This window comes from Amblyomma mixtum, chromosome 4 (genome assembly GCF_055824585.1).
Source record: "Amblyomma mixtum isolate Tamu chromosome 4, ASM5582458v1, whole genome shotgun sequence".
In the NCBI taxonomy this organism is placed as follows: Eukaryota; Metazoa; Arthropoda; class Arachnida; order Ixodida; family Ixodidae; genus Amblyomma; species Amblyomma mixtum.
Genome location: NC_143015.1, coordinates 37432386 through 37456183, shown reverse-complemented (window position 1 = coordinate 37456183; position 23798 = coordinate 37432386). Strand labels below are relative to the sequence as shown.

The 23798-nt window shown below is 45.4% G+C and overlaps 1 long non-coding RNA gene and 1 pseudogene across 2 annotated transcripts; one reads left to right on the top strand and one right to left on the bottom strand.

Moving 5' to 3' along the window:
- Positions 1–13443: 13443 nt before the first annotated feature.
- LOC149346245 (uncharacterized) lies at positions 13444–14471 on the bottom strand. Its single transcript, XR_016292062.1, has 4 exons — positions 14156–14471; positions 13958–14096; positions 13789–13861; positions 13444–13565 (listed from the first exon to the last, which is right to left on the bottom strand). It is a non-coding gene; the product is annotated as an uncharacterized LOC149346245 (long non-coding RNA).
- Positions 14472–17834: 3363 nt separating this feature from the next.
- LOC149346244 (uncharacterized) lies at positions 17835–20965 on the top strand (annotated as a pseudogene). Its single transcript, XR_016282550.1, has 2 exons — positions 17835–17994; positions 18969–20965. The product of XR_016282550.1 is annotated as an uncharacterized LOC149346244 (transcript).
- Positions 20966–23798: the final 2833 nt, after the last annotated feature.

The following is a 23798-nucleotide window of genomic DNA, read 5'->3' as shown; positions in this document are numbered from 1 at the left end:
CGTCTCTTTAAGACGGTTGGGTTATTTACTTTAGGTTATGGAGCCGCTAATGAGCTGCGGTCGTACCGAGCTCACACGAGCGATAGTTAGAAAGGGTGCATTTGAGAACTGTGGGTCCCGGGTGAAGCAGGAATGCAGGGAACTCTGTCACTTTCCAGTGGTCTAGCTCTTCTGCTTCCACTGGAAAGAGATTGGGAAGCCTGTGGCTGCTTCTCGCAGCCTGTTGGTGAGCTCAATCCGGTGAGCATAGCTCAGTCCAGCACCTTGACCCACCCAGTTTCTCATATGCCTCCGCATGACACCCAGGCAGACTAAGTGCATACACAGTCGGTAGGGAAACATTCCACCATATTGATGTCCAAGGATGTAAAGGGTGAAACACCTGTGTGGTGCCGCTGGTCATCCTGGGACCGAAATGAGGCATCGGTTCGTGGCTGTGCATGCAGGTCAGGAAAAGTGAGTCTGCTTTCAATGTAACGGCCTTTTTGGTTACATCTTTCACAGGCATAGTATCCTGTAAGCCAAGTGATGGCCTTGACAAAGCTCCTCGCAGGGGCATCACAGGTGACAGCTGTCAAGCTCACGCTGTTGTGAACCCCTCTCAGGATGAGTGCATTGCAAGTAAGGCTGCGGACTTACTTCCAAAAAAGGTGAAAGGTATTCCTGCAGACAAAGCGCTTTTCCTGCGCCACAAAACACACTCACCATGAATGGTGTGGACCTCTTAAGATTCGTGATTCTGCATAGTATCGGCGAGAATGATGTTTGGCTACTTGTATGCAGGGGCAATCCATCAATATTTGCATGAAGATTGATATTTGCAGGCACAGATAATTGCCCAACCGCTTGCTGAATTCACTCAGCAAGGCCAAAATGAGCAAAGGAATCACAGCGTTCCAGGTGAGCTTTCCGCTGAGTCTGCATGATGGTTCTTGCGTATCTAGGTAGCTCCTTAATGCCACGCCGACGGCAGAAATCAAGCATGTCATTTATGCATGCGTGTGTCAAATTGTGTTTGCTGGCTATGGCAGCTGGCTCCTGTGCTGCTGAGAGGTGGTTCTGAAAAGGCCTGCGAGCATTTTCTTGAAAAACGCCTAATTCCACCCTGACCTCTGGGCTGTTCGGGGACACTTTTCATCATCAGACTTGTCCAAGGACGAGGTATGGTCACTTTTCCTTTCGCTTGCGGTATGTCTGGAGCTCTGCCACCAAACCCATCACTAGGAAATGTGATGAGCCCTGCAGGCGAAAGTCCAATAAGTGCCTTGGTAGTGTGCATGCCTTTGTAGTAAGAGTATGTCAATATCCTGCAGGATGCGCAGACTTTTCCAATGCAGCTTCCATGCAGTCAAGCAGAATTTGAACTTCCTGGTAGCCTTGAAAGCACTGTGACATGTTCTTTTTTATCTCATCCTTTTCAGGCCATGGAATAGCAGCTTCTAAAATGGCAGCAAGGTTTCGTAATGTGTCGTAGAAGTGCCTTGCAATTGTCCTTCTGCTTACGCCGATCAACGTGGCCAAACATGCAAAAGGAAGGAATGTTTTTCAGCTGAGTGAGCACAAGCATAACACGGTCAAATACAGGAATGGGTGTGCTTGAATGCTCTTTTCTAGCCACCTCATTTGATATTGTCGTCAGTGTATTCGTGGAATTCAGTCCTGCAAAGGCCACGAGAGCAGAATTGGTTGAAAGCAAATCCACCAACTTCAACTTATTTGGCAGCAGGCGATCAGTATTAACCTGTACACCTTTGTCCAGACCGTTCCTCTTGAGCACATCTTCAACATGGCTACACCCTGGGAGCTGCAGAAGTGTGTCGGCCACCTCCACGTCCTGTGCAGCTGCGCAATCCAAGCTGTCATCTTGCCCGATTGAAGCTTTGTTGTGGCAGGAATCATCTGGCACTGCTTCTGAGCCAGCCGTCTGCAGCACAAAACCAAACGTGGCCAAGGCATGATGAGAAGAGCCTAAAGCAGTAGCAATAGAATGTTGACAACACATAGTGTGACTACGTCATTCGCAGCGCTTACCTTTGTAACGTTACTGGTAGCCAGTTCCGCCTCAGTGGGCAAGGTGAGTGGCACTGACTCTGCGTCTAAACCCCTTGGTAACGGTGCTTCTGCACAAAACAAAAGAACCATCACCTGTGAAAAATTGATAGCACAGCCTACAAATTGCCATTTGTTTTGTTGCCTTTTAGCTTTCCCTGGCTCAGTGTGGTGGTGCAGTAGCTAAAGCGCTGAGCTACTGAGGTTGCAGCAGCCACTTATATCTGATGCAGGTGTAAAACATACCTGTGCACATGACATGGTTTGCACGCATGGCAAAAAAAAAGTGTGTGGAACCATTAGACACTAAGAGAATGTGACATGCAAATGAACGTTCAATACCCTCTATTTCAGCATGAACAAACAGGTTCGGGTAGTTTCTTCGAGACTGTTACGGAGTGGAACCTCTTTCCATCAAATGTACCGCCTCTTGTTGTATATTCTATAATTTTTGTGGCCATGACGGCCAAGATTTCGTGCAAGACTGCACGCAACCATTTGAGACATGTGGGGTGGCCGACAACAAAGCAGACGAACTCTGCTTGTTCTCTGGCAGCTGAAGTTGCTATATGTAACTCTTGACATATAAGCAGCCATCAAAAGGCAAGAAGAGAACCGAAAAATAAGCGAAAGACTTTATTTGAGACGCTCAGAAAGGGCAGGGGGATGCTTGTGTAGTGGGGGGTCGCGCGGGAAGGTCTCCGCAGGCTAAGAGGTGGGATGGGCCGAGCAGGGGGAGGGTGCATGGGAGGTGGCAGGGACAGCAGATGGGAGGGGCTGTGTGCAGGGGGTCAGGACCATGGGGCGGGGGGGTCTCTGGGCAGGGGGCTGACCCAGCACAGGGATTAACAGGTGGGGCCAAGATGGGAGGGGTGACCAGCTGTAATGCTTCAGCATATCGCCTTTTCCAGCCACCCCCGTGATCGCAGGCACCGAGCAGCCACCTCTCAATAAATCTTTGAGCCACTGTCAGGTCGACCCCCTGTTTCTCGCATATGGCATCTGCACAAGGCAACTGTGCAGTCAAAACAAAGAAATGCAGTACAACAGCTCATGAAAATCAAGTTTACTGTCTGACAAACAGAAAAAGGGAAGTGCACATTTTACCACACAGATTGGGTCCTGCAGTCAGATGTACAACATGAACGCCCCTCAATGAAGCTAGCTTTCTCCACCAACACCCGGCTACTGTCATGACATTGCTGAAAAATTACTTTGCATGTTATACAGGCTGTTTACATCTGCGAGATAACTGACAACACAAAGCAACACCAAGAGAAGCAGACCCCACTGGTGTGCAGGCTTGCTCTTTCCCGAGTTTTATCTGACTGAGACCACAACCCAAACTAATCATAGACAAGTACAGTAACAGCATATTCATCATATACACAAGAGATGGCAGAGTGCCAACAAACAAGGGCAGGTAAATAGTGTAGCAAAACCAATTCTGTGTTTAGAAACAAACCTTTCAAAATCAAATTGAAATGCTAGAGCAATTAAAAATACAATTTACCTGTTGCCACTCTGCAAATCTTCAAGCCAATGAATGGCTTCTTGCCCTTTCTCCCGTGCATGCTATATACAGCTGCTGCACCTCCACGCCCATGATGGCGCTCGTAATGTTAGCGGACACCTCTCTTAAATTTTTGCCGCCTAAGCAGACAAGCTGCTTCCACTGAAAGTAAACAATGTCATGGTTATTTCAAATAAAACACCACACTCTATGGTCAGTTATTTCACAAAATGTAAATGTGTGACCTCCTGTTTAAATGCTTATACCCAAAGCAGAATATATCACTTGATATGAAACCTTTACTATTCCAGCATGGAGTGCAGCCCTTAGTCTTAGCGAATCCCAAACTTATATTGCAGTTGCACAAGCCAGAATGCAGCGTTGAAAACAAATATGGGAAGTTCTGCTGAAGGCCATGTCATTGTTGCCATATACAAAGCAAGCTGGCATATACTCTGTGCAACTTCTGGCGCTGACAGTGATCGCAAGCGGCAACATACCCGCGGACAGAGCGGTAAAGGCCAGGCCAGAAGAACCGCCTGTGCACACTGTTGTACGAGCATGACACGCCGAGGTGCCTTGTGGTAGGAGCGTCATGAAGTTGGGCAAGGACTGTGGAGCAGAGATGGGTCGGGACGATGAGCAAGAGGTCGGCATCTTCTGAGTGCGTATTGCGTTGGTACAGGGTGTCGTGATGCAGCATGAACAGGCTTAGAGCAGGATCGGAAGGGTCGCTGCAGAGGCGGTCAACGATGAGGCGCAGAGCTGCTCGTCACCAATGTGTAGAAAGTTAGATGCGTACAGAACACAATCGTTGGTATCACGTGTGGGAATCGGGAGTATCTACAGGATGTCGGGACAAACAGTCAGCATCTTAATGCAGCTGGCCGAACTTGTAGACAACAGTAAATGTGTATTCTTGCAAGTGCAGGGCCTAGTGACCCAGACGGCCTGTAGGGTCTTCAAGAGGACAGCCAAACCAAAGCATGGTGGTCCATAACTACGCAGAAGGACCTTCCAAACAAATAAGGGTGGAATTTCGTGGCACTCCCGCTCCGTAATGGAATAGTTACGTTCGAAAGGAGGCAGCAGGCGGCTTGTGTAGGCAATCACACGAAAGTGCTCGTGTTGGTGCTGCGCAAGGAGGGCACCAATACCGTGGCGACTGGCATCTGTGAGAAGTTCCGTAGGTGCAGATGGGTTGAAATGGGCCAGCATAGGTGGAGCAGTGAGGGCCGCAACTAGTGCTTTGAAGGATCGAGCTCGGTCAAGGGCCCCAGGAGAAAGGTACATCCTTCTTCAGGAGGGTGGTAAGGGGACAGGCCGTGTAGGCGAAGTTCGGGATAAGCTGCCGGAAATACAAGCAGAGCCGGAGGAAACTTCGCACATCGCTTGAGGAACAGGGGGGTGGGGAACTTACGAACGGCCCGAACTTTGTCAGGGTTGGGCTTTACACCAGAAGCATCAACAAAGTGGCTGAGGACCTTAATTTGGCGCTGACCGAAGCTCCACTTCTTAGAGTGCATTTGGAAACCAGCGCGACGGAAGACAGCAAGGATGGTAGAAAGATGGTGTAGGTAGCTTTCGAGCGTGGGGGAGAAAAGGACATCATCATCTAGCTAGCACAAACACGTCGGTCATTTGAAGCCACGCAGAAGCTAGTTCACAATGTGCTCGAAGGTGGCAGGAGCGTTGCAGAGGTCTAAGGGCATAACTTTGAATTGGTACAGGCCATCAGGGGTGACAAAAGCAGTCTTCTCATGATCCCGTTCGTCAACATCAGTTTGCCAGTAGCCTGATCGAAGATCAATAGAAGAAAAATAGCCGGTACCATGTAGACAATCCAGGGTGTCATCAATTCTCGGCAGAGGATAGACGTCTTTCTTTGTTACTTGATTAAAATGGCAATACTTGACACAGAAATGCCAGCTGCCGTCTTTCTTTTTGGCCAACACCACAGGGGATGCCCAAGGGCTGCTAGAAGGCTCGATAATGTTTTTCACCAGCATCTTGTCCACCTCTGTTTGGATGGCAGGGCGCTCAGGAAGAGAGACACGATAGGGCCTTCTGTGTATAGGGCTGGCATCGCCCATATTGATGCGATGGGTCACGAAAGAAGTTTGGCCAAAAGGACGATTGCCGAAATCGAAGACATCACTGTAGGAAGCTAAAAGGGCGCAGAGGGCGTTGGCGTGGTCAGGTGGCAAACTCCGCCGCGATCATTACAGAAGTAGGGTCCGGGCGTGAAGTGGCCGAGCGGGGAAGGGCATGGAGACTTGAGTTAGGATCAGCTGTGAGAGCAGAAACTGTATATTCGGCCAAAGGAACCAGTTCAGCGAGTGTGATGCCACAAGGTAAAACTTGGGGAGAGAGACTGAAGTTCAGAATAGGAAGGTAGGCGCGGTTGCCGGTGACGGTCAGGACTGTGTATGGAAGGATGACGTTACGCTGGAGGACAATGCCCTTGATTGGGTACGTGATGTAGGCACCATCAGGAGTGGCGGGAAATGGGGACGTTGGGACATAGACTGCAGCGTCACGCGGCAAGCAAGTAAATTCAGCGGCACATATGCTGGTGCATCAAAATTTTTAATATGCACATAGCAATATTGGTATGAGTATATGTCAGTGTATAATATACCTCCGCATGCAGTGGGTTCAAAGTGTTCAGTGTTGACATTGTTTTAAATGCATGAAAATTTTTAAGTGCACCTGTAGTGCAGTTATATAAACATGATGAGGGGCAAGAGGTACCTTGGTGCACTGCCTATCATTGTACATATGATTCACATTTATTTGCAAGCGATACATGCTGCGTTTGTACTTTCTTCAAGATGTAAACTAATATCTATGAAATCATTTTTCTTATTTAAGGATGGTTTTTCACAAAGTCTGACGCTGCCAGCATCATCAACACCACAAGACGACCACAAGACGCAATACCAAATGCCTGGCCAAAGTGTACTTCAAATCAGCAGGGACACGAAAAAAAAAGATGATGCGTTATTACGCAGGCCAGTCCCCCTAGCAGCTGTGGTCAAGCTCACAGTGAACCACAATCACAGCGCTGACTCTGCTGATGCCCTGCGCATGCTCCATGCCACCCAGGAGACGAAGTGCACTTTTCTTCAATACTTTGAAGCTGGCTTAGCACCCTCCGAAGCAATGCAGCATCATGAAGGGCTGCTTGCTGCTAAGCCTGATGGTCCTGTACTACTTGCCAGTGGCAGCACTGATCCAGTCCAGGCTTGTGTATACCGCTGGCACCAAGAATGGTGGGCTTCTCAGTATGGTCCATCGGGAACCCCACACCAAAGCTGCAGGAGAAGGTAGAAGAGTATGCAGCCCAGGGTAAGCTCGGTCATTATATATAAAGCTGAACACAGTGTGTTACTATAGAGCCGTGCAGTACACCACTATTCATGCAGCAATCTTGCTGTGCATTCACTGCTAAGCATTATAGCTGTCTGAAATAAGAACTTTTCAATTCCTAGAGAGCAACTGCGATGAAAAATAAAGCCGAACTAAACCTCAGCCTAACGATAGCGCTTTGACCAGTGGAGATGTCTTCGCATAAAAGACAAGTAACAAGTCAAATATTTATTTGGGGTCCTCTCCATGAGAGGTGGTGGTCCTGACAGTGCTGTGACCTATGAATTCTCGTACATGAATTGCAGGAGAACAATGCAGGAATGCATTTTGGTGGTGGATGGTCAATTCTACAGAAGCAGTTACCAGCACAGCAGCCATTTTGGAAGCAGCCAATTACATATCCCTAAAATAACTGATTTCAAGAGCACACAGTTTGTGCAGTGAAACGTGAGCAAGGCACCACCTAGGTGCAGTCATATCAAAAATCGCCAATGCTGCATTGCGTGCTTGGAGAATGTTTCACAAGAAATCAGTCACTCACAAACAAGAACAAAAAAGGGCAGCAACATATGGAAAAAGCAGTGGTCTGTCCTGATTTAAAAACCTAGTGTCACTTCTGCTTTCCTTTGTATTTCCCAAAGCTGCATTTATTTTGTAACGCATATTACTTTTTGAACGGGTCAGACCAGCTTGCTTTTGCAAGGCAACAAGAATAAAGAAGTGACCACTTTTTCATGAGTGCATATGAAAAATGTTTTCATGTCCTGACAGGTTCCAAAAGCCTTTGGAAGCCTCAAGGCTTTTGGAAGCTGCTGAAAAGTGACGCACTCAGAAATTCTATGCACTGTGAACAGCGGAAATAATGAAATAACAGCGGACACCAGCACTCCATTTTCTGCCTTTTAAATGTCGTTAATTTAAATGTAGGAAGAAGCATGTGTTAGCAGGAAACTGCTACAGTTTTTCTTCTTAGTAACATAAAAAGCAAGCTAAAAATAATCACAGTTTAATAACTTAGTTTGCAGTTCACAAAACAGCAATCTTATTGGCTGTGCTTTCCACTTTGCAGGAACCGATGTGTGCACAAGTAGTGTCACAGATGACTGCTAGGCAGTTGTCATTGTGATGCCTATCATGCGCCGTGCCCAATGCCTGGATTCGGCACGGGTAGTATTCTTCATTGACTCCACAGCATCCTGTGATGCAGATGGGAGCACTGCAAATGTGCTCCTTACAGCCACCAAGGCTGGCACAGTCTCTATAGCTGTGCTTGTACACAGCTCCCAAAGCAGGCAAGTATAGCCTTGCCTTTCAGTTGCTGAAGCGACGACACCCATTATGCTTCAGAATGATGATAGCCGCATCTATTCACAGCGGAACATTACAAAAATAAAGATAAAACATAAATGCATGCTTCAAGAGAAGCCAATTTAAGTCAAAGTTAGACCTGTCGTGTCTCACAAGACGTTTCAGAAGATTTAGAAAATGGTCGTGTTCTTCAGAAGATGCGCTTTTTAGGTTATTGATTTGTGTGGTACCAAAATATTTATAATGCAATGATCATAGCATCAGCTCATAGTTGAGCCTGAAAGCATGTATACATGTTTGCTTCACTCATGACAACCAACAGAGCTCCGTTTGCAACATGATATAAAGTGGACGAAATAAGAAAATAAAACATGCCTACTGGTATTAGTTCATATTTTAAATACAGCTGAACCACAAATTTTCATTTTAATGGACAGAAATTTCATGTGAACGGGAGACCTATGTAACACAAAGGAAAGGCCCGCAGATCAATAGATGTCCACAACAGGTCAATCCTTGAAAGTTGATGTGTACACAATTACAAGCAGGCATAGAATCTCCTCACTGTGCTACAGTACTGGTTCACACTCAGTACGCTGGTAGTTACATGTTCACTCACAAGTAGACTACATATATCCTATTCGTGCAACATTTTTAGGATATAAGTGATCAAAAACCTTGGGGTGCACAAGCTGTTTCTTCGTTTGAAGCGATTTAAACCAACATCTAGGAAACTTGTGAGGTGTAACTAGAGAATGAATGAAGAAGCAGGTCTTTCTCCTGCAGTAGATGGTGATCGTAAGAACACAGAAGTGAAATTTAGATTTGGTTTATTTCGATCAGATATTAAGTGTGTTCTGTGTGAAGATTTCACTGAGATAAGTTTAAAAAGTTATTTACATTATAATTACCATCATTATCTCTGTCATAGAAGCATACATGCAGATGGAAACTTTTTAAAGCCCAATTATGAAGAATGTGCAAGTAATGTGTACATACCCCAAAGTGGTCCACCTTAAGAGCAAAAAAAGCACATGTAGAAAAATTATGGATATTATCTCGTGCTACATATGCAGACTCCTATCGCATTCATGAGCGACAACTCCCGATCTGAAAAGGATGCACTGCACGATGTTTGGCCTACTGCAAGCCAACTGCTCTGCCATTTCCATGTGCTTCAAGCAGAGTGGCGCTGGTTAACATCGGCACGGAACAACATACCAAAGGATGACAGACGTCAGCTGATTGCGGCATTCCAGAAGGTAGGAAAAGTTTCAACTCTATTCAACAAAATATATTTACAGACAGGCACTGAGTAGTTGCAGTTTTTCGACTGATTCAAGGATAAGCTTGACAAACCTAATGTAACAAAAAATTATCATTCAAGTACCTCTGCAGTGAGGTTACTTGTGTCATGTCAACCTTATGTTTCCTAGCTCTAAGCTAGTGGCACACATTTGAAAGGTACTACTGGGAACAAAAGTCTTTATGACCTATGAGTGGCAGTTGAAGCCAACACCTGTGTTATTATTTGATGTCTTCAGACTAACCACGCCTGTGGCAGTGAAAGTTCAACTTGCATTGTATAATGCATGGCATCAAAATTAAATGATCACTTGGAGACATGGGTTCCAATGCACCAAGATTGCTTTTCATATATTTTGAGGAATTTGATCAGAATGGGAAAATAAGTTCAACATTACCTGTTAGAACTGTCACAATAAATGGTCTCAGTTAAGCACAGTATGAACAGTTCACGAATCATAGATACCATCTGTACATTGGTTGCTGTGCAAGTGCATTACAATCTTCCACAGTGTCACTGCATCGTGTTGTCATGGAAACCTGAGCCAAATATTACACTTCTACATGCAACAGAGAACACACGCACAACGGCTGCGGTGGGTCAGGAATCTCCGCTCGCAGAGGTGGGGCCGACCGAGGAGCGCCAACCTTCCAGCATGCAAGAAGTGACGAGAGGAGAGGGAAAGCGCAAAGATGCTGAAGTTCAAATTTCGAGTACAGATAACTCAGCTTCTAGAAACCACATTTAAAAAAATGTTACTCAAAAATCATACCGCAACCTTATTATAGCCCTTTCGGAACATGGAGTGAAGTGCATTTGGCAGGCCCTCTCCGATTACGAATGGAAGTTTACTAATATCCCTCAACAGGAAAGCATACAACAGCTCTATCTTACCGGTACTCACCTATGGGGCAGAAACATGGAGGCTAACAAAGAGGGTTCAGCTTAAGTTAAGGAACACGCAGCGAGCTATGGAAAGGAAAATGACAGGTGTAACGTTGAGATCGGAAGTGGGCGGAGTGGGTGAGGGAACCAACCCGGGATAATAACATCCTAGTTTAATTCAAGAGGAAAAATTTGGCTTTGGCAGGTTGTGTAATATGAAGAAAAGATAACCGCTGACCCTTAATGGTGACGGATTGAATTTCAAGACAAGGCAAGCGTACTAGGGTGCGGCAGAAAGCTGGGTGGGTGGATGAGATTAGGAAGTCTGCGGGGAAAGGCTGGCTGCAGCTGGCACAGGGCAGGGCTAATTGGAGAGATTTTCTCTGCAGTGAGCGTAGTAAGGCTGCTGCTGCTGCTGCTGCTACTGATCATGATGATGTGAAGATTTTTTAAATTCAGGCAAATTGGAAAACATGATAAGATAATATGGCACATACTATTAGCAACATGTAAACAAAGCATAGTAGTAACCGGGCAAATTAAAATCCAGCATTCAGTTAGAGTGCAGGCTGTATGCAGAGTAATGCTGGCCCTAAATACCATTCCTCTTATTTTTCTTGCACAGCACCCTTTTTAACACTTGCATGTGATGTTGTATCTGTGTATGCGTTACGGGAACCCGGAATATAAATACTAGACCATAACAAAGTTGTTGAACAGTGACTGATACCTGACTGCATATTCATGTGCCTGTTCCAGATCTGTATGCCAAAGATGAGAACGAACTGGAGGCAGCTATAGCACACCTTCAGTCTCTGCCTTATGAAAACTACAACCGAAGAGTTGAACTGTTCTTGCAGCATAAGGAGGAATGGGCACTCGTGTACCGTCAAGGTGCCACAACACGCGGCCAGAACACTAACAATTACTCAGAGGCGTCTGTCCGTATACTGAAAGACGTAATCCTTAGCCGTACAAAGGCATACAATGCTGTAGCGCTCACTGAATTCGTAATAGGTAACTGGGAAAGGTATTTTGAAACACGACTTCTGCGCCACGCACCCTCACATCGAACAAGTTTCGAAGATCTTTTAGAAAAAGCCCCACAACATCCATCAGGGTCAATTACAAAAGTGGATGAAGCCACGTACAATGTGCCAAACACCACAGGCACAGGGGCATATGAGGTATCAGCCGACATTGGGGTATGTAGCTGCTGAGCAGGAAGTCAAGGAGCATACTGCAAGCATCAGGCCATTGTGCAGAAGGCTTTTGGTGGCGCATTCCCAAACAGCCCACCAGAACTAACACCCACTGACTGCACCCAGCTGGGCTATCTGGCACTTGGCGACAGATGCCCCCCACGTGGGTTCTTCATGCCAATGACTGAAGTTGATGAGGAACCCAATCATTCCAGCGAAGCGAACCTCCTCCCTCCCCGTGAAATGGTTACAGAGCCAGAAAACTGGAGCTCTCTCACACCACAAGGGCCGTCATCAGCCAACCTGCTTCAAAAGGCAGAGGTACGATACTGTTTCATTCCCCTTTCTTCCGATAAAGTAACCAGACCTGAGACAAATACAAGTCAAGAAAAGATATCAGAGATGCTCGCTTTACCTCACCTACTTTTCTGCAAGTCACCTGTGCTGATAGCGCCTGTGCCGCGTGTCATGTGTCTGCGTTATCGGATGCCTGAAACTCCTGTCCATGATGTCACTTGTCACATGAGTGCTTGCTATATAAAGATGCTGCTTGCGTGAAATAAAGGCCTGTTGTTATCGTGCCGGGGCCAGTCTCAGTTCCTTCCTGCCCGCTGTCCGGCCGCTCTCAGCGTCCGGCAAGGGCCATAACGCCACATGGTGTCAGAAGTGGGATCCCCTGGCATTTGAGGGGCGTTGCCTTAACTTCGTCAACCGGCGCGATGTCACAGGACAACGCAGTCAACCCCTTTCACGGCATGTTCGCGGTTCCAGCTCCGCCAAAGTATGACTTCGACTGGACGTTTGAATGGCCTTCTTGGATCCAACTCTTTGATGACTACCGCTTCGCCTCGGGCCTGAATGAGCGGAGTGAAGAAGCGCAGGTTCGGATTCTATACGATGGGCAGGCAAGCAAGAGAAATCTTCTCTACTTTTGCATTACCTGAAGAACAGAAGCAATACGAAGTCGTCAAAAAGAAGTTCGACAAGCACTTCGTCGCCACAAGGAACCTTGTTTATGAGAGCGCGTGCTTTCACCGTCGCACTCAAGAACCTGGAGAGTCAGTCGACCAATTCGTTACCGCGTTGCACACGCTGGCAGACCGCCCAGTCAAAAAAACCATTGCGTTCCAGTTGGTACCAATTGGAAATTTCCAAATGTGTTTTCGACACCATTGGAAAATACCATTTGGAAAACTCCATTTGGAAAATACCAATTGGAAATTTCCACATGTGTTTTCAATACCATTGGAAAATGCCAATTGGAAAATACCATTTGGAATGCTCCAATTGGCCAACATCATTGGAGAATACCAATTGGCCAACACCAGCAGGTCCACTCCAGTTGGCAGACGTCAATTGATCTGCCCCAATTGTCAGGCACTAGGTGGTCCCACAATGACAGGAAGAACTGGTTTTACAGCAAATTTATTTGCAAAAAAATCCATAGGCAATATCTACATGCGCAGCAGCTGAGACCTCAGGCAGTGTCCAAGTCCTTGGCAAGATCCCTGCAATATAAGTATCACACAGACAGCATTACTGCAATGAAAAGCTGTTCACAGCAGTACCAAGAAACTAGACGCAATTTTGTATGCACAAATAAAAAAAAACAATATGCACAAAGCAGTATACAGCACTGAAATTTACTGGAGTATTTCATGCATGGTCGTGTACCAAGTATATGGGGTGGTTATATGAAGAGAAACAGCACCATGAACTATATGTCCTCTGCTGGTGCACATTTCCATAATTGCGGCTTGGGTTTACTTGTTTGTTAGCAGGGAGTCAGATAAATAAAACAATTGTCACCTTTTTGCCAACTTCTCTATATCTGCGATCTTCTCGTTTACGAAGCGGTTGAACTGCTTCATTCCCATTGTCAGGAGGTCAGGTGGCATGCCCTTGCCTTCTAATCGCTGCCTGTAGCAGTCTAAGAATGACAGAATACAGTGAAATTACATAAGAAATCAAGCAGGCAAGAATTAAACTGACACGTGACAAATATTACAACTGCTTGACAAAGCTCGGAAAGGATGGACACGCTTTGGCAGTTGTGAAGCATACTGGTGAGGGTAATACATAAGTTCACGCAGAAGACAGCAAACAAATTGCTGTTACTAGATAAAATAGTTCCAACAGCTGCTTGCAGTTACCTCTCAGAAATGAGCTTCCATGGAGTGAGGGGCGTCTTCCTTTGTCGCCCTGGAAAGCGCGGGCAGTGTTTTCCTGAAAAAGTTTGAGCGGTAGTGGAAAGAATAGAAATTCAGGCATGAGGTCTCTGAAAGCTATAATGCATTCAGTTGCAAAAAAGGAATACGATACCTTGAAGGGACCGCTCCCTCAATTCTGAACGGCTCCACACCATCATGAGGAGCTCTTTTACAAACATCGAGTCCTTTTGGAGCTCAGAAATCCGCTGCCATGCGGCTCGCGATATTTGTAACCCTTGCCCTATATCAACCTGCACAAAAAAATAAAACATGAAAAATGTCTCAGGCATCCATACAAAGAAAGCTGTACCAAATGGGCTGAAGAAGAGTCTTCAGCTTGATGGGGTTGAGGGCTTAGTTGTGGTGCAGGTGCCGCTCGTATAGTGGCCTGGCTCAGACCTGGTTCACCTTGGCTGGGGTGGACGGGCTGAGCTAAGCCGCAGTGCTGGAGCTTGCTCCTGGACTGCTTGCACTTGAGACTTTGAGCCTGGTTATACACAGATGAACATTTTAGGCACTGCTACAATGATAGATAAACAAATGTACACTTGCAAGTTCTGCAAAGAAAGACAGGAAAATTTGCGCTCTATTGCCATAAATAACATACAATATTGCACATCTTTATTGTGAAGATTTAAAAATTTTCTTGCCTCAATCACTGGCTCGTTTACACTGAAACTGTACACAGAATGTGGGTATTACAGGAGTAGTAAGTTTGTCAGTGAAATGTCTCATAGTAAGTTTGTCAACAGTACTTACCTGGTTCAGCCATGCATGATGCAAACTTGTAGTCTTTTGCTTCAAAATCGACGAACCGGATGCCGCCAACTCTGAGTTTTCGCCAAACGGCGCCAAGGTCAGTATTACAAGCTGTGCAGGTCCTTTGAAGATGCCACTGCCGCCCTTCGCAGCAATAAGGCACTGGTGGATTTCAGTTCAGCGACCTTGGCGCAGACTACTAGAGTTGCATCATTCACAGCTGAATCAAGTAAGCATCGTTGTAAAACTGCTACTAGACAAAAGCTGCCACAATGAGCAAGCTCTGTGCTCAGTTTTACCATAAACGAGCCACCGGTTAAAGTGAGCAAAATTTTCACGATAAAAATGCATAGTACAGTGCAACTGAAAAGAAATATCGATCTCCTAGAAAGGTCTGCATGCAGATAGATGTTCGCCACAGAAATCTGAATGTAACAATTCATACCACTGAGGGAAATTATGGTCTCCTGGAGCCCATAATTAAGCTTCGTAATTTTCTCAATTTTTTCTTCTTGTTGGAGCAACTGCTCTTTCAATTTTTCGATCTCATTATTTTGGAGCTGCATTTTCGCGCGTGCTGCTTGAAGTTCCTCCATGAGCAGCTTTGAACCTCTATCCTTTGAAGTTCCTATCTTCTTTTTTTCAAGGACGGCCATGAGGTCCTCCTTATTACTTGCCTCCTTCCGTTTTTTTGGCAGTGCTGTGCACTAAGTAAAAGAAAGCATGACACAAGGCAACAATTAGCAGTAAAAATTACTAAAGGAAAACAAATTCTACCTCTTGTATCTCTTCGTCACTGTCGCTGCTCTGCAGGCACTTCTGAACCCGCTGGTGGCTTGTTTGTATTTTCCCAAATATTTCCACCTCAGAATCTGCAAAATATGCCATTTTGATTTGTACTTTCGACACATTTGATACATAGCCATATAGGCATCAACTGAAGCAAGAACAAACAGAAGTGTCGAGTGACTCAAATGACAAGGCGTCGATTAGGGATAACTGGTGATTCTGAAGCATTAACAGCACACCAAACAGCTTTTGTAATATCACTTGCAGTGCTCTTTTGGTGCTTCTGGAGCTCCGATGTTAAAAATAAGACTCTGCATATATGCTAAGGTCGTGTGAAAAGATCACAGTATTAATAAATACAAAAACTGGGAGGCACATATATGTAATATATATATCAGTAACAAATAAAACATACCGCCATGCAGAACGTTTTCTCCTGCTTGTGAACAGTAGCATTTCTGTAAAGGCAGGCTTAAAACATCCTAACACTGTGTTTAACTTCAACATGCAGCAGCGAAATTATTTCCTCCTTCCGACATTTACTTCAATAAAGAATGTATGTGGCCATCTCACTACGCTAATTTCTCTTTTTTCATGACCATACGCGTAAAACCCGTACATATTTTACCGCTGGCATCCCACAATGCATTTAACTGCCAGGCCCAAACTGCGCGAAATAAAGCACGCTGGACATCATTAATCGCGACGTGTGTAAGCTATAGTTCCATGGAAGGATAAGCCATGTTGTAACTGGCACACAACACTTCCGGCATTTGCAGCAATAGGCATATACAAAAAGGTGGCGGATCGGGCTGGTTGGAGCATATACGCCATTTTCGAAGGCACGCTAGAGAAAGAGATGAGCGCTACTCGATCTCCACCAAACAGAAAAGTGCAGTTGATTACCTCCGAGCATGAGAATTCGGGCCGGGTAAAAGTCTGCCTCTCCTTCTTTGTCGGTCCATTTGGCCAAGTAGGACCAAGGACCGAAATCCGTAGAATTTGCAGGCGCGAAGTCCTTTATGTCCGCTACGGGCACCACTGCGCAACTGTTGTTATCCTTATACCTGACGTATGCAAATGCTGGCGCATTTAAAGACATGGCGATCTGAATGGGCAAATTTCCAGCAATGTCAGAGCACAGAAAACAAAAAAACAAGCTATGCCCACAGCAACACAAAGTCGCACACGTGCACAGTACCTGCGCTTCTCTGACGTAAGCGTAGGTCCCGCTGTACGAAACTGCAGAATAATTTTTTTTTACTGCAACAACAACAAAATGCGTCCGTATAACCTTTCAAAATGTCAAATTTGTATTTATAATTTTTTATGAGCACTTACTTTGTGCAGCGCTCCCAAATGTGAAATTGTGACGGCATAAATTTTTGGCTGACTGAATCAACTTGAACTTGAATATGAGGACTGTTTTGACAGCTTGCGTTAGGATTCTAGCCACCGTACTTACGTGTGACGGCGTGCATTGTGCCAGTTTTTTACTTTCTGGTTGGGACTGTTCCAACATGGACTGCTGAAACGGCAGACAGTGACGGTTGTACAGGTATTTACCTCCTTTTGTACCTGAAGAATGGAACCTGCAGAAGAGCGCCGTAGGCGCGGCCCGTATAAGACGTACCTGAGCCCAAGCTCGCTGTACGGCCCATGCAGCTTGCCAAGATCGACAGCCATCGAGCTAGAGAAAAGACGGCTCGAAAACACTGTTGTAAGTATGAGTGCCTATTACACGTAACGTGCTTCTTTGATTAAAATTTCCTCTTCTCTTGCACGCGGGGATCTTAATTAGCGGCTCAGTGATTGCTTGTCTTTCCGACAACAGGTGCACTAACTTTACCAGATGATCTCGGAGCCGTTCAACGCTAATACGCACCGTAGAATGGGTTCTCGGCTAAACCGCTCGCTTATTCGCGCTGGAATTTGATGCAGTGATGCCATACGACAGTCTTGCTATTTCAATACCAAGTCTGGATGATGCATTTTCCCGAGTTGATCAGAATTATTTATAATCCGCGTCGGCTGCATGTATTGCATGGCGACCCTTATATATAACAAGCAGCTTTAGCATAGTGTACGTGTAGGATTGCAACGGTTAGTACACGTTCGTTCATCATATTTCATGTTTAATGGCTGTAGGAAAGTTCGTGCATGTTGTGCTGCATTCGCGGAAGTTGATGAATGTCGAGTGAAAAAAAAATAGCATCGATCGCAGTGCGACCTTTAGTCGGCATCCTGCCTAACCGACTGGTTGCAGCTGTTAATGATTTGGTGGTAAAATTATTGCACGTTAACAAAAATGGCATTTCATGCAGGAATCATCTCAAGAGAGGACTATATCCAACCCTGGTGTATCCAACCCTGGTGATGTAAATTCCGTGCAGCAAGCAATGCACATTCTTCACAGCAGCTCAGTAGACTGACGACTCGGAATATGCTCCGAACGCTACAGCGGCAGCTGAGACTGCGTACCAGGGGATTCCCGTGGTGGATGTCGCCGTACGTGGCCGTGAGGAGCAGACGGAAACAGACGTGGCTGACAGCGTACCTGCACCCCACCAAGAGAACTCGGACGCTGCTTTTTTGGAAGCTGTAAGCACATTTCACTTTTTATCTTAATTGGCACCCAGCCTTACAGGTACAGAACTAGAAAAAAGGGTAAACAAACATTCTCGCTTCCCTGAATTCAGCCGAGGTGTAGAATCAGTGTAGCACATGTGCAGTTTTTAATTAAAGAGTATTGAACGCCAAGCCATGTGCAATTCACTTGGAGCAAAGTCATGACAAAAAAAACTGATATATAATGCCTTACATCCCAAAGTGGCATATGAATTATGTCACTGCTGTTGAAGGCCCTATAAATTAATATATATCAACTGTCTGGGGGCCTTTAGTAAAAAGGTGTGAAAGGCAAGGTTATGATAGAAAAACAATTGCACTTGATGGACAGTACGGTAGTTAGTTGGAACTTACCTGTCCATGGGCTACGGAACATTTGTGACACCAACTATTGCTTTTTTACTTTTTGGAAGTGTTCAGCCTGGTGGATTGAAATCTTTTGTTTAATATTTAAGTTCGATGTGAATAATCATCACAAAAAAAAGGAATTACTCTCCAATTGCCCTGTCTGGATGAGTAATACTAAATTACTGCATCAACATGGTACCATTTCTGGCTGCTGCTGAAATTCGTAGTGAAGACAAGTCAGCGGCCACAGGAAAAATAGTTTTTGTCATGTCGCCATATGCAGCCTTTCTGAGGTGAATGCTAAGGTAATTTCAGGGCAGAAAATTTGAGCTCAAGGAATGATGCAGTCTCAAGTACTGTCAAACAGGTTATTTCCTGCTGTGTCATGCAGTGTTTTTAGCATGTGCGTCACGACTGTCTGCATGCTGTGTAGATGCTGTCAGTTTATTTCTAAATCTTTTGTTCCTTAAATTTTGTACCATTTATATGAAATGTTAAAAAATTGCTGACTAACGGCAACAAAGGGGAATATATGGTTCTAAAGTTGTATTCTTGGTCATGTTCAGCAGTGTAGTTCAGCAAATGCTTGCGATGTGCAGGACATTCCCGAGCCTGAGGATCCTGCTCAGCAAGATGTGAGCAGCCCAAGTGGCACCAGTGAAGATGCAGGACTAGCTGACCTTTTTAGCGACATCGTCTCTGAAAAGGTTGTGGTGTCGAAGGGCGGCATGCTGCTAATGGTGCTGAAACATGCTGTCAAAAACAGTTTGTCTCTGACAGCAGTGACAAGTTTATTAGAAATGATAAATTTGTTTTTTGAGAAGCCGGTGCTACCAGAATCACGGTATATGTTTGGAAAGCTGGTAAATGGTAGCACCACTGATATGAGGTTTCATCTCATTTGTTCCAATTGCTCCACGTACATTGTTGAAGTTGAGCCAGGAGCCTCCTCTACATGTACCAAGTGCTTCAGGGCTTTAAAATTTTCCTCTGTGACAGAAGGGTCCTTTTTTGTTGCTTTCGACATAGAGTCTCAACTACAAAAAGTTCTAAAGGGGTGCGACATCCTCGATTTAACAAAACCCCTTCCAGATAAGGGGACATATTCTGATATATATGATGGGGAACTATATCGAACATTTGTCTCCTCAACAGCAGATGCAGGCAACAGGATAAGCCTGATGTTCAATTCAGATGGCACTCCTATTTTTCGTTCCAGTGGCACTGCCATTTGGCCTATACAGCTGTTAGTGAATGAGCTGCCTGCTGCGCAGAGAATGAATAGGCCAGTTTTAGCTGCCCTTTGGTTCGGAAAGAAAAAGCCAGATATGGCAGTCTTTCAAGGGGCTTTCGTGGAAGCCATCACTGAGCTGTCAGAAAAAGGCTTTGTCCTTGAATACAGAGGTGAAGAGAAACGGTTTAAAGTATACTGCATTTGCTGCGCCGTTGATTCCGTGGCAAGAGCTCCTATGCAGGGAGTCATGCAATTCAATGCGTATTACGGTTGCAACTGGTGCTTACAAAGAGGCGAAAGAGTTGCCAACTCCACGAAGTGCCCCGTGGAAGAAAACGAAGCAAGTGAAAGGAGTGAAGAGCAGATGTTGGAAGACATGGAGTCTGCAGTAACTGAAGAGAAACCTGTACATGGTGTCAAAACTGCCTCGCCACTTATTAACTTAGATCAGTTTCATATAGTGTGGGGATTTGTCCCAGACTATATGCACTGTATCTTGTTAGGAGTGGCTAGGCAGTTTCTTGAGGTGTGGCTTGAGGACACTAGCTGCAGATTTTACATGAGGTCACGCCAAGATGACATCGATGCAAGGTTGTTGGCAATCTCGTCACCTAGGTATGTAAAAAGAACACCGAGGCCAACAAAGGAGAAAAAATTTTGGAAAGCTAAAGAGTGGGAGAACTGGCTTCTTTACTATAGCTTGCCTGTATTGGAGGGAATTGCAGACAAACTCTGCGTTCAGCATTGGGCTTATCTAGTACCTGCATTTAATGCTCAAGAGGGAATTGGCCACCTGGGAGCTCGAACAGGCGGAGGAGCTGCTGTTAGAGTTCCATATTCGTGCACAGCTTCTTTATGGGAAAGGCTGCATGTCATTCAACATGCATCAAGTCACTCACATAGCAAAAAGTGTGCGCCACTGGGGTCCACTTTGGGCACACTCAGCCTCTCCATTTGAGTCGGGCAATGGCAGTTTAAAGAAAGCTGTAAAAGCTGCAAATGGCATACCCCATCAAGTTTGTAGAGTCCTACAGACTGAAAGGCTAATGATAATCTCTGAATTAGCTTCTAAGCCAAATGTACTTAGTTATTGTGATCTACTGGAGTCCTCAAAAACTAAAAAAACTGTGACAGTTCCAGGAGAGGTTCGATATTTTGGGCGAGGCAGCATCTATACCACACCAAGCTGTCCTGTTGACAGTTGTACTGAGCTTTTAGGTGCTGTGCAGTATTGGTCGCATGATCAGGAAAGGGGTAGTCCTTATTACAAAAAAGTATGCTGCAGGAAAAAAGACGAATGACTCAGTGGTTCAACTTTGTGATGCCTCTTTTGCTGTGATAGAAAAAATCATGCAAAAATAGTGCAGAAGCATATGTCATAGTTAGGCGACTCAAATGTGCTCCTATGAAATACACGACTTTGATAGTTCGCTTAAAGTCATAGAGGAAGTCAGTGATCGCGATGTGCTTAAAGTCATAGAGGAAGCGCGATCACTGACTGTGCTACCAGTTTCAGAAATTTTGACTGTTTGCGCAGTTGTTAGAACAGGAGGAAATTGTTACGTCTTGCCAGTGCCAAGTTCGTTTACAGGGTAAACTGAATATAATGCACATTTAAGAACACCAGGTGGTAGATCAATCCAGACAGCAGCACCTAGGGGAGCAGTGCTATAGTGCAAGGTGTGGGACTTTTAAGGTCTGCAAGAGAAGCTGTAGCAGAGCGCTTTGGGTTAGTTATGCTTACCTAGGGTTCTTTAACATGCAAACTCATCACACAGTGCAGTTGCATAAATGTGTGTGAAATACATCACTTAAATAATAAATAATTGCACTTGTCTTTGTACACAAATAAATTGGTTTTTGAGGAAAGGAAATCGCAGTATCTGCCTCACATATCGCGGTGGACACCTGAACTGCACTGCAAGGGAAGGGAGGAAGGTGGGAGTGAAAGAAGAGGTGCTGTAGTGGAGGGCTCCAGAATAATTTCGACCACCTGGGTATCTTTAACATGCACTGACATCGCATAGCAAACGGGCGCCTCTTGCGTTTCGCCTCCATCAAAACGCATCCACCACAATCGGGTTCGAAACTGGGTACTCCGGTTCGGTAGACTATCCACTGGCCTTAACCACTGAGCCACCGCATTGGGCTTGTACACACGGCTTTTGTAAAAAAAAAATTCGTAATGTGGTTAATGTGCTGAAGTAACACATAGGCTATGAGCAGTGCCATAGTGGAGGGCTCTGGATTACTTTACACTACCTGGTGTTCTTGAACACATGCTGGGATCACACAGCACAATGGCACATATTGCTTTCACCTCCATCAAAACCACACCACTATGGCCAGGAATCAACCTGGATCCTCCAACTCAATAGCTGAGCACTTTTAAACACTGAGCCAGTGTGGCAGATGACACTTGGAGGTTATAAGAGAGTGCATTCATTTATGTAGACAACTGGTAGTTGTGTATCGTATTCTTGTGCACTTTTGTTCTTTAGTTATTTGTAATTCTGTTCTCATATGCCTCTTGTGTGAGTTTCCAATCTTATACAATTCGTATTTTGTCACCTCATTGCTGCTTGTATAGAAATGCTTTTACTCAAGTTGCACCGGGCACTGTATTTATGTATTCTGCATTCTTGCAAATCCAAAAAAATCAGTCTGCTGTTTTTTGTTAAATGCAGTCTGCTGAAAAAGTGTTTACCTTGATGCTGTGATCTGTACCAAAGTATCCATTTGCCAGTTTTAGTACTATGTCGACTCACAATTATGTGTAGTTTATCTGCTAAGTTATTTCTGTGATATTAGGGTAGCGTCCTTAGTTTCAAGTGTATGTACAGTTCGCAAAACATATTCTCGTGTTATTTCCACGGAAGTGTTATCTCATTGTCTTTTTTGTTGTGTGCTGTCTAATAAAGATTATGTTATACAGTCTTGAGCGTGTGTTTATAGTGAAGGTGGCCTCAGTTTTATAATGTATGGTAGAGCTCAGGTAAAACTGCAGTTACAAAGCATTTTAGGTAGATCCCCGCAGGGAGGCGTCTGCAGCATGCAGACGTTGGTGAGTGGCGACACCACGGGGTTAACCCGAGCATCCGCAGGGACATCCCCGCAGGGGGATGATGGTGAACAATGCGTCACCACGGACCCGAGCATCCGCGCTTAGCCGTGCGTGGCATCGCCGTGTCCGGGGAAAAGGGGATCCTGGTGGTTGAGCCGATGCCGAGCGTTTGGACCCTTAAGGCCCCTCGGCGGAGGCAACACACCACTTTGGCCCCAGCTTCCTGTAGACGGCACCTCCGGCCTGACCCGACCGGGGGAAATCGGCAGTCGCCTTTTCCTGTTCTCCTCTCCATCTTTCACTTTCCTATCTCCTTTCTTACAACTCTCCTGTATCCTCCTCTTCTTCGTTTTTTCCTGGCGGCGAGGGTTAACCGTGTGTGACCAACTACCCTGAGTTGAGTCATATTAGGTTATAGTTAAGGTGTACAGCTGGCGTGGGCAGGACTTTCTTTCAAGTTCCTGTCGCGTCCCCTTGTTGGGCTCCATGGTGGGTGGCTGGCACCATGACCGAAAAACATCAATTTTTTATGGCTCCCCCCCTTTCCAAACCTGATCGCTCTCTTAAAAGAGTGCGGAACGAAGCAGAGTACTTTTTTTCCAAAAAGAAACCAACATTCGCCAAATTCCATGTCGTCCACAGTGAAGTGCAAGATAAACAGGCCAGAATTCTATCCCCCTTCATCGTATCGAAATGCTTAACAGAAGCTTTGGGCCCCGGCTACAAAGTATCAAAAATGGCCAGCGGCGATCTATTGCTGGAACTCCGAGATAATGTTCAAACTTCCAAACTCGCAAACATAGTGTGTATGGGGGAGACACCTGTCTCCATCACAGCACACCGATCCCTCAACACTGTCCGTGGCGTCATCTCCGAAAATGATTTTCTACATCTCACAGAAAAAGAAATGCTGGAAGGCCTTTCCGATCAAAACGTCATTGATGTGTATCGAATCAAAATCCGCAAGGACAACAGAGATGTAGATACCAAACACCTGGTCCTGACTTTCAACACATGCACATTGCCAGAAACCATCGACGTTGGATACCTCAAAGTAAATGTTAGACACTATATCCCTAACCCCCGAAGGTGCTTTAATTGTCAATGGTTTGGACACGGATCACAGAGTTG